A 9478-nucleotide genomic window follows, 5' to 3' on the forward strand; every position below is an offset into this window, starting at 1 on the left:
AGACCAAAGAATATAAAAAAAAAACAAAAGTTTCTAATATTATACTGTAGATTTTTACATAGTTTTTACCTAAATATCTTTCAGATTTTTCCGTGTACAAGTCAAAATCACAGAAATATTTATTTAAAAATATTAAAAAAAAACTTTTTTAACTTGTACACTACAATTATACTGCTCGTGTTCAAAAATATGTGTCTATTTAAATGTCAATTTAAAAAAAATATTTACCTACAGTAGAAAATGTTTGTAGCCAATTTAAATAAATCTATACATTTTATAAAACTAAGACAATATTATAAGTGAATTATAATCATATACATTTATTACTATTTTCTTCTTGAAAATGTATTTTCCAATATATTAGGTGATTTAATTATTATATTATAGGATATAAGATACTCGTAGCCCGATTTTGACGTAGTGTGATTTACAAGTGTGTGAGTGAGAAAAAACACAATTATTCGTAGATTTTCGATATATTAAAATGTATTTTTCGGTAGACATTGGACACTTGAAGTTATTACATTTGATTCACAAACTAAATTCATCTTTCATGTTTCTTATATTATTATTTTATCGCAAATTTTAATCGAAACGGGTGTAATTATTTATTTTCGTTTCTGTTTTTTTTTTACATAAATTTCAATCAGCATTTTTTATTTTATAAAAAACCCTTTCGAGATCGTCTGAATTATTTTGATTAATGTTATAATTTTTAGTGTCCACTATCTATCAATCTGCGTTGTCTAAGATAAATGTGCTTCCATGTATTTAAAATTAATAATTAATAAAAAATATATTATAACTTAAAATTATGATGAATATGTATCTATTTATGACAAGCCTTATTTAATCACAGTTTTCTCTAAAATATATTATGACAGGAACTGGTGTCAAATTATAATTATAATTTAAAAATATTTACTCGAAATGTAATCGAAAAACGCCTATCATTTGCCAAACTTTATAAAATAATCAAATATATTTATTTAAATTTAGAAAATAAAAAACGAGATTTATGAGTCGACATAAATTAAATGTGCAACAAATACACAAATAATTAAGAAATATAAATTATTTACAAAATAATCACTCAATATTATATTATTATTATTTAAACATTTACCTTTTATGAAACATATCAGTTGTATTTGAGACTTTATATCTTTTTATTTTTAAGTAATTGTTTTGAAACTTATTTAATGTACTCGTAGATAAAATTGTTGGAATATTTATTTAATTAAATAGTAGATATTAATCTTCTGTTTTATTTTCTTTCCTTTCATTATTAGGGTATCCAAAGGGTGTAAGCGGAACATTTGGGGCATCACAGTCTGTCCATCCGTCATCAGCCTGTATTTCATTTTATTTCTATTCTAAATTGGGTAATGGAGGATTAAATTTTATAATATGTAACTTTTTATGAAATACTAGCTGTTGCCCGCGACTTCGTCCCCGTGGGTAGAAGATATAAATTATGATTTAGGTATACCTGCCCGGTTTTTTTCACATTTTCCATTGTATCTTAGTTCCTATTAGTCGCAGTGTGATGGTTTATAGCCTAAAGCCTTCCTCGATGAATGATCTATTCAACACAAAAATATTTTTTCAATTTGGACCAGTAGTTCCTGAGATTAGCGCGTTCAAACAAACAAACAAACTCTTCAGCTTTATATATTAGTATAGATTTGGACCAGTAGTTCCTGAGATTAGCGCGTTCAAACAAACAAACAAACTCTTCAGCTTTATATATTAGTATAGATTTTAAAAATATTTAATGAAATCTGTGAACATTGGCTTTTTGATTTTAAGCTTTAATAATGAAGTTTGCGCAAACGGAGTTCCGGGCCACAGGGCCCCGATTCCGCTATTTCACAGTGGCGGATGAATTAATGGCAATTGGATTAAATTTGAAATTATTCCTATTCTCTTTTAAGCATTTTGCCAATACAATAATTGGGAGTTAATTATATTAACCTTGATTGTAGCGTTCCGTACTAAATTTACAATTATTGTGTAGAAAAATACGAAAATTGACATTTTAAGCCGAACATTAATTCATCGCCCGTTGTAAATAGCAGAATTGGGGCCCAGTTACCTAGTAATCATTTTTTTTAGCATTGAAAGCTGACTACAAAAATAGTGTTGGATAGCAACAGATTTATTAATCAAATAATTTATCGATATCATGCGAAAATGCTTGCTTGTAAATATGACGATACCATATAAGTGAAGTGATGTAACCGAGTGGGTTTGAACCTTGGACTCTAGGTTACAAAATAACAGTTTTATTTATTGCCTAGGCGATGAAATAGGCGAAATTGTAGGCGTTGTTGTGTTATCAACTTATTTTATTAGAGTCGCCGTTTTCGGGTACCGTAAATATTGTGTTTTTTTTACCAATGTTTGATAATGTAATAGATACTTATTTGAAAAGGCTTCTTTGCTGGATATTCTTTTAAAATTACCTTTCCTTATGAAAAAGTTGGTACCTTGATATAATTTTATGAATGAATGAAAGCGAAAGTGACTCTCTGTAAGTACCTATTTAATTTCAATTCGGTCTATAAAAGTCCACTGCTGGACATAGGCCTCCCCAAGTTGCGATACACACCTTGTCGAAGAACGAGCCAGCAACCTCTTTCCGGTCATCGGTCCATACGGCATGGGGTCCTACATTCTAACTATAAACGAAATAAATAAAAATGCTAAGTATAAATTCTACTTAAGGAAGGCATTGGTTTAATATTTTGTGCGTTAGTCTTGTCATAAACAAATAATATCACTATATCCATATTATTTAACATCACACACATATCACACAAAATCCGTAAAAGTAGTTTCATTTCAATGTCTAACATTCGCGTAAACCTAAGAAACCACTATCACACACATATCACATAGAAACATCCCTTAATTACTCCTTAAATCTGATCATTAAAAGATGCACGAAAAAACGAAATTCTTTATCGTACATCACATCTGAAGCAGACATCTTCTTTAAATTTAAGGCACGTACCCAGTGGCCTTGTGGGCAGAAATAAAGCTTTATAAGGCTTTAATATTAATGAACAAAAAGTATCTATATCTGTACGTAGTGAATACTTTTACATTATATTACTAGCTGACCCAGCAAACGTTGTTTTTCCGAATATATTTTTTTCTAGTTGTATGTATTTTTTAATGCTACATTATAAAACATAAAACCAGAAAATTTCGTCCAATAAATTAAAAAAATAATTTTTGTGTGGGCAACCCTTGTCACTTGGGGTATGAAAAATAGATGTTGTTCTATTCTCAGTCCTACCCAATCTGTGTACAAAATTTCATAAGAATCGGTCGAACCGTTTCGGAGGAGTACGGTAACTAACATCGTGACACGGGAATTTTATATATTAGAAGATAACCATCTCGGGTTAAGCTACGGTCGATACGGACGGTCCGTGGCTAGGTGATCTATGATCGAGTTCCTCTGCTTCGGAAAGCACGTTAATTTGTGGGTCCTGGCTGTTATTTATGCCTCTTTGAAATCGTTACGGGGAAGAAACTTCAAGCTTGAAAGTCTGACAACCAGTCTTACTAAGGGTTATCGTGTTGCCCAGGACACTGGGTTGAGGAGGCCAGATAGACAGTCGCTACTTGTAAAACACTATTCCTTAAATATATCCGGTTAGCCTTGAACTCTTAAACAAAGGGTTAAACTGATGATGATTACTTAAAACAAGATAAAAAACAACAGCATAAAATCTAGATCACACAAATGCTTGTCAGGGAGGGAAACTGGGGCACATAGTCTACAGTGGATTCGGCTTGGTTTACACTATACTTAAAATGCAATGATCAATTAATAAAAACTTCTTAACTAGATCGCTAACATGCTTTTTTACTTACTAGGAAGTTACTTAATCTATTATTCATGGCACTTTCTCTTATGGGAAGATGTTTTGTCTTATGAGGTAATGACAGACAATGCGCTTGTGTATGGCAAGTACAGCTCTTACATAATATGCATCTAGTACGTTACCACATCTAGGTATCTGTTTGGCTTTAGGAATATTTTAGGGGTCCATACTAGTCCGGTGTCTTCTCCGTCACCAGGCTGTATCTCACGAACCGTGATAGCAAGGCAGTTTTCACGACAATACATACTAAAAATCAACTAAAATTATGTTTTCACAAAGATAGGACGGAGAGATCAAACAAATGGACACACATTTATCACTTTACCTAATAGGAGCTGAAGCGGTCGCCACGGCCGAAATCGGTCGAATTCATTCACTTCATGGACAGTATTCTTTTATTCTTATACACAGCAAAACATTCGAAATTCGTGTACCTACCTTGAGTTACACCATGAATCCTTTTTTTATAAAATGTCCCGGGGATTTCACAAACAAGCAAATGCACAAAGCCCCTAGATTCGAAACAAGGATTCGTGTATCACACAAACGCCTACGCGAGGATCGACCCGTGACACAACACAGACAGTGGATTTGGCTATCCTTGCAGTCTAAAAGTCATTTGTCTTGACAATCCTGAAGTTTCACCACAAAGTTATCACAGTAACTTCAAAATGAAAGCTATCGTAATAGAACTCCCGGCTTCCATAACAGGCCCCACTCAAACCACACAAACAAACAGTTATGTCAGTGAGTGTTGTCTGTCTGTGCATACATGTCAAGTTACCGAGAAACTTCAAAGTGTACATAAATAATAATATTGTGAAGTCAGATGTTGTTGTTTGGGACGCGTTCCGTATGCTATACAATGGGTATTTTTGGAAGAATAAATTAGAAGGGAACTTTTAGTTCTCATATGATATTAAAAATAGTGGCACATGGTTCTTTCAATTTTATCTTTACTTCTTTCGTTTTTAGTATTTAAATCATACATAAAATTTATATGTATATAAAAATAGCTGTTGCCCGCGACTTCGTCCCCGTGGGTAGGATTGTATAAGTTATGATTTTTACCTACCCTGTTTTTTTCACATTTTCCATTGTATTGTGGTTTATGGACTAAAGCCTTCCTCGATGAATGGTCTATTCAACACAAAAAGAATTTTTCAATTTGGACCAGTAGTTCCTGAGATTAGCGCGGTCAAACAAACAAACTCTTCAGCTTTTAAATATATTAAGTATAGAAAGTATAGATTAGCAACCTATGAATCTCCCAGTGTTGAGAAGAAGCCTTTTTAAACTTAGGAAATGCTTGAGAACTCACCACAACGCTATTCGCAACGCAATTTCAGATTCCAATATTTAGAATCTAGATTTCCTTATATTTTGACTACACCGTGCGTAACGTAAGAGTGATTAAAAGTGTCTATATAATTTAAAAACAATCAGATTCTTACTTTAATTGCACTATCATTGATCTTAAAGCACTGTGTATACGTGGAGACGCTAGGGCATTACGATTTTAGTAAAAAAATATCTCATGAGCTCTTCTTTTTCTTCAAATGACTGTGAGCTTTTTTCCCACGTAAATAAGATTCAAAATATTTCAATACAGTAAATATTAAGACGCTTCCAAACGCTGCTCTTTCGGTGTAAATTGTCCTTTAATAGTCAAACACCTACCCAAATATACATTCCTACCTTTTGTTTCATACTATTTCGTCAAAGATTAACATGACAATAAAAAACCTTAATATTACGAGGACCCATCACAGTTTATCGATCGTTAAATCATTTAAATTATTCTCGTATGTGGGTCAATGCACATAAAAATTAATAAGACGAGTAAACGGATTGAAGGATTAAGATGTTGCGAAACTTTGGGTCACGGAGCAAAAGCTTTAGTTGAGATACTAGCTGTTCCTCGTGGTTCCACTTGCATTTGACGACCTCCGTGGTCGAGTGGCGTACGCACCGGTTTCAAGGTGTCGCTAGCTCTGAGGTCCCGGGTTCGATCCCCGGTCGGGTCAATGTAAAAATTCTTATTTCTTACATTGTCTCGGGTCTGGGTGTTTGTGGTACCTTCGTTGTATCTGAATTCCATAACACAAGTGCTTTGGCAACTTACTTTGGGTTCAGAACAATGTATGTTATGTTGTCCGCATTTATTATTTATTTTATTATTATTATTTACTATTTTTTTTTTTTAATGGTCAACCATCTTATACCTCTTATTCAATTTTGGATTGAGTTTAAGGGATTGTCAGACTCCTATTGACTAAAACCTAACCATACCTTTCGTGTACCGGGGTCACAGTAACCCTTTCGGACAATCCCGTCTAAATCAGCAAAAACATAACTCTCCTTCAACGAAGTTGGTTTTAAGTAGCCCGTAAATAATTCAAGATACCTATTGGTAACTTCCATAATAAATTACATCGATTTCGCAGGCACAATTTTGAAGGTAATAAACCTTTATTCATTCTGGTTAATCTTATTATTATCTGAAGGTTATGAATTATTTTGTGTTAAAAATCTAACTTACATCAACAATCAAGATTGCGAAATCAAAATTTAATATGCCATTGAAAATGTATCAGATATTTTATTTATTTGATACGTGATTGTCGAAAGAAGAAAATACAAAGATTCTTTCGATAGCTACAATACTTCCTATACGACAACTACTGAAACAAATTAAGTCTAGAAAATTAACGTTTTTATGAGTTGAAAGTCGCTAAGTTTAATGCCATCTCTATCACTGCTAAATCGAATGTACAGACAAATAGACAATTAATAATACATATGTACATATATCACCCATATTCTCCGCCACATCGCACTATCGTAGCTACTCGTAGATAACGTCACAGCTGTGTTTGCGCGTGCGCATGTTATAATGAATGAAATAAATGCAAGCTCAGCTGTGGTCAGCTAGCGGGGTACTGACCTTTGAGCTATAGTCGACTCTATTACAAATTATTATTATCTATACTTATAATAATATGTTACTTATAATAGTTTGTTAGAGCACTCTAATCTAAAGACCTGGTGTTCTGATTTCAAAAAATATTTTCTCTTTCATTTAAGCAGCCTGTTTCTCTCCTTTATAGAAGCGTTAACCTATCTATTAATTCTTCACACAAAATTTCATCGAAATCGGTCCAGCCGTGGAGAGGTAATAAGTACATACGTATACATTGTATACATTATCATCATCATCATCATCATCATCATCATCATCATCCCATATTCGTCCACTGCTGGACATACGCCTCCCCAATTGCACGCCACCGAGTCTATCTTAATTTTATATAAAGATATTCTTATCTAAAATAGAGTCCACATTTAGATTTTGAACTCCAAATAGTTAACGATGCGATAACCAGACCGGTTTTCGTTACCAGCGAAACATTTGTGCAAACATTTAGTTAAGTTTAACTATGACAGTAAAACTGTTGGGACTAACGTAATAACCACTTATCACTTGCGTTGTTCGTCTGTTTGTTTGTCACATTAGATAGTTTTGATGATTGAAGGATTTTGGAGTCATTATGTCAATAATTGAGTTGTTGTTTTCGAATTTGAGATATTGGGTCTAATTGGTTTGTTTTTAGGGTTCAGCAGCTAAAGGGTAAATCACTGAATCCTATTGCTGAGGCACCGTTGTCTGTCCGTCTGTCACCGGACTGTATCTCATGAATCGTTTTTTGTTTTACACTGATATTGTGCTTACTAACGCTTCGATGACTAGCTGTCACAAACCGTGATAGCTAGGCAGTTGATTTTTATACAGATTATATATTTCTGTTGCCTGTATAACAATGAAAAAAAATAGATCGAACTTAATGTTTTTTTTACGGTCGTAAATTTATTCTATGACAAATAAATTTTTGGAGACACCCAACGGATTTTATTTCGTTATGCCTTTATTTGTACGGAACCCTCAATGTTTAGAGACCAGCATGACTGATTATTATATATTATTTAATTGTTGGGTAAAAAAGTTACTTTTAAATGCAAATTAAAGCCTTTGTAACTTATATCCTAGGTGTGTTATGATGCGTCATGTAACATAAGTTTTATAATCTTTGGATATAATTTTAATGGATATTAAATAGTTATAGATGCCTTTACATTTGCCTCAAGATAGTCGAGAGCTAGACTTGACCCTACCCTTCTTTGGTAAAGCGACTGATGCGATCCAGGAGTCACAGGTTCGATTTCTGTTGAAGGTTTTTTTCTATATTTTTGAAGTCAATTGCAAATATAATCCGTTTCTAAAAATAGTCTTGTACGACTTAACCTTTAAGACTTAACTTTAACCGTATATATAAACCCACCACCACCATGGCTCGTTTGCAAGTACTGGCTGTAGGAAAATAAAAAATGTATCATAATATTGTCATCGGCCTAGCTTTTACCGACACAAAGTGCTGTCTTTTTGGTAAGATAGGGAGTGGGTCAGAAAACTTAGGAAGTAGAGCATTGGCCCTTTAATTTGTTTGATTACCACAAACAGCAATTTCGTCATCTTGGGCTGACGTGAAGGTATTTGGGATGTCAAGAAAATTGATATCAAGAGCTTGTGAGATTTGTTTACAAAGCTACAGCGCATGCATGCATTATCGTTTTACGTAAAAATCTTTTGACTTTGGTCTTAAAGAGTTCTTGGTATAGTCATTGCTTACTTACAAATCGAAGTATCGATTATGACGTTATTTATCTTAAAATAATAAGGGGTTGTCTGGTCTTCTGAGGGAGAAAAGCTCTCATATAGAGAAGGAACGACCCTTGATTATCATACTTTACTTATCACATATCAGATACAAAAGAATCAAAATTATTTTTCTTGACATATACAAAAATATTGTCTAAACAGTTTCAAGTACAATTAAATAAATATTCTCAAAATCAGACCAAATCTATTTTAGTCATAAACATTAATTTAAACAAACAAATGCTAATTCGAAAGCAAGTATTAAAATGAGCTGAATATTACTGAATAATCTTCAAATAATTCCGTAGCCAGAAGCTAGTTTTCATAAACCCGTTTTTAGACTGAAATAGGACATTGAAACATGTCCTGAGACATTCCGTTAAGTAAGCCGACATGCTTAAGGTGGGAGGGACGGCATAGATCAGTGCGCAGAGGAGACGGTGTTTGGATTATGCCTACGTGAGGTTGCCTCAAGGTGACGTGTGAGTAAGTGTAAAAGGGAATTGATGTCACGAAAGTATATGAAAAATATTTCTTTAAATAAATGGTTTCGACTTTCGGAGGGAGGTCGCAACAACATAAGGTCTAAAACCATACTCTAGTTTTAATAAATTCTTAAAATTGGGCATGAGTCCCTTCTACCAGCGAGACGGTCCGAGGAGGTTACCGAGGCTCCGGTTCACAAAGGGCAAAGGCAGGAACATGGTTGTGCTAAAAAAAGTCATTTTATGACATCGGATCCGGAATCTTCACCACATTAAATTTCATCAAATTTTAAACTTAACAAACCAAAACCAAAACGAAAATGTAAGTATTATCAATGCATAAAAAATAGGCAACGATTACTATCCCATCTGTG

The sequence above is a fragment of the Trichoplusia ni genome, chromosome 7 (genome assembly GCF_003590095.1).
Source record: "Trichoplusia ni isolate ovarian cell line Hi5 chromosome 7, tn1, whole genome shotgun sequence".
Taxonomy (NCBI): Eukaryota; Metazoa; Arthropoda; class Insecta; order Lepidoptera; family Noctuidae; genus Trichoplusia; species Trichoplusia ni.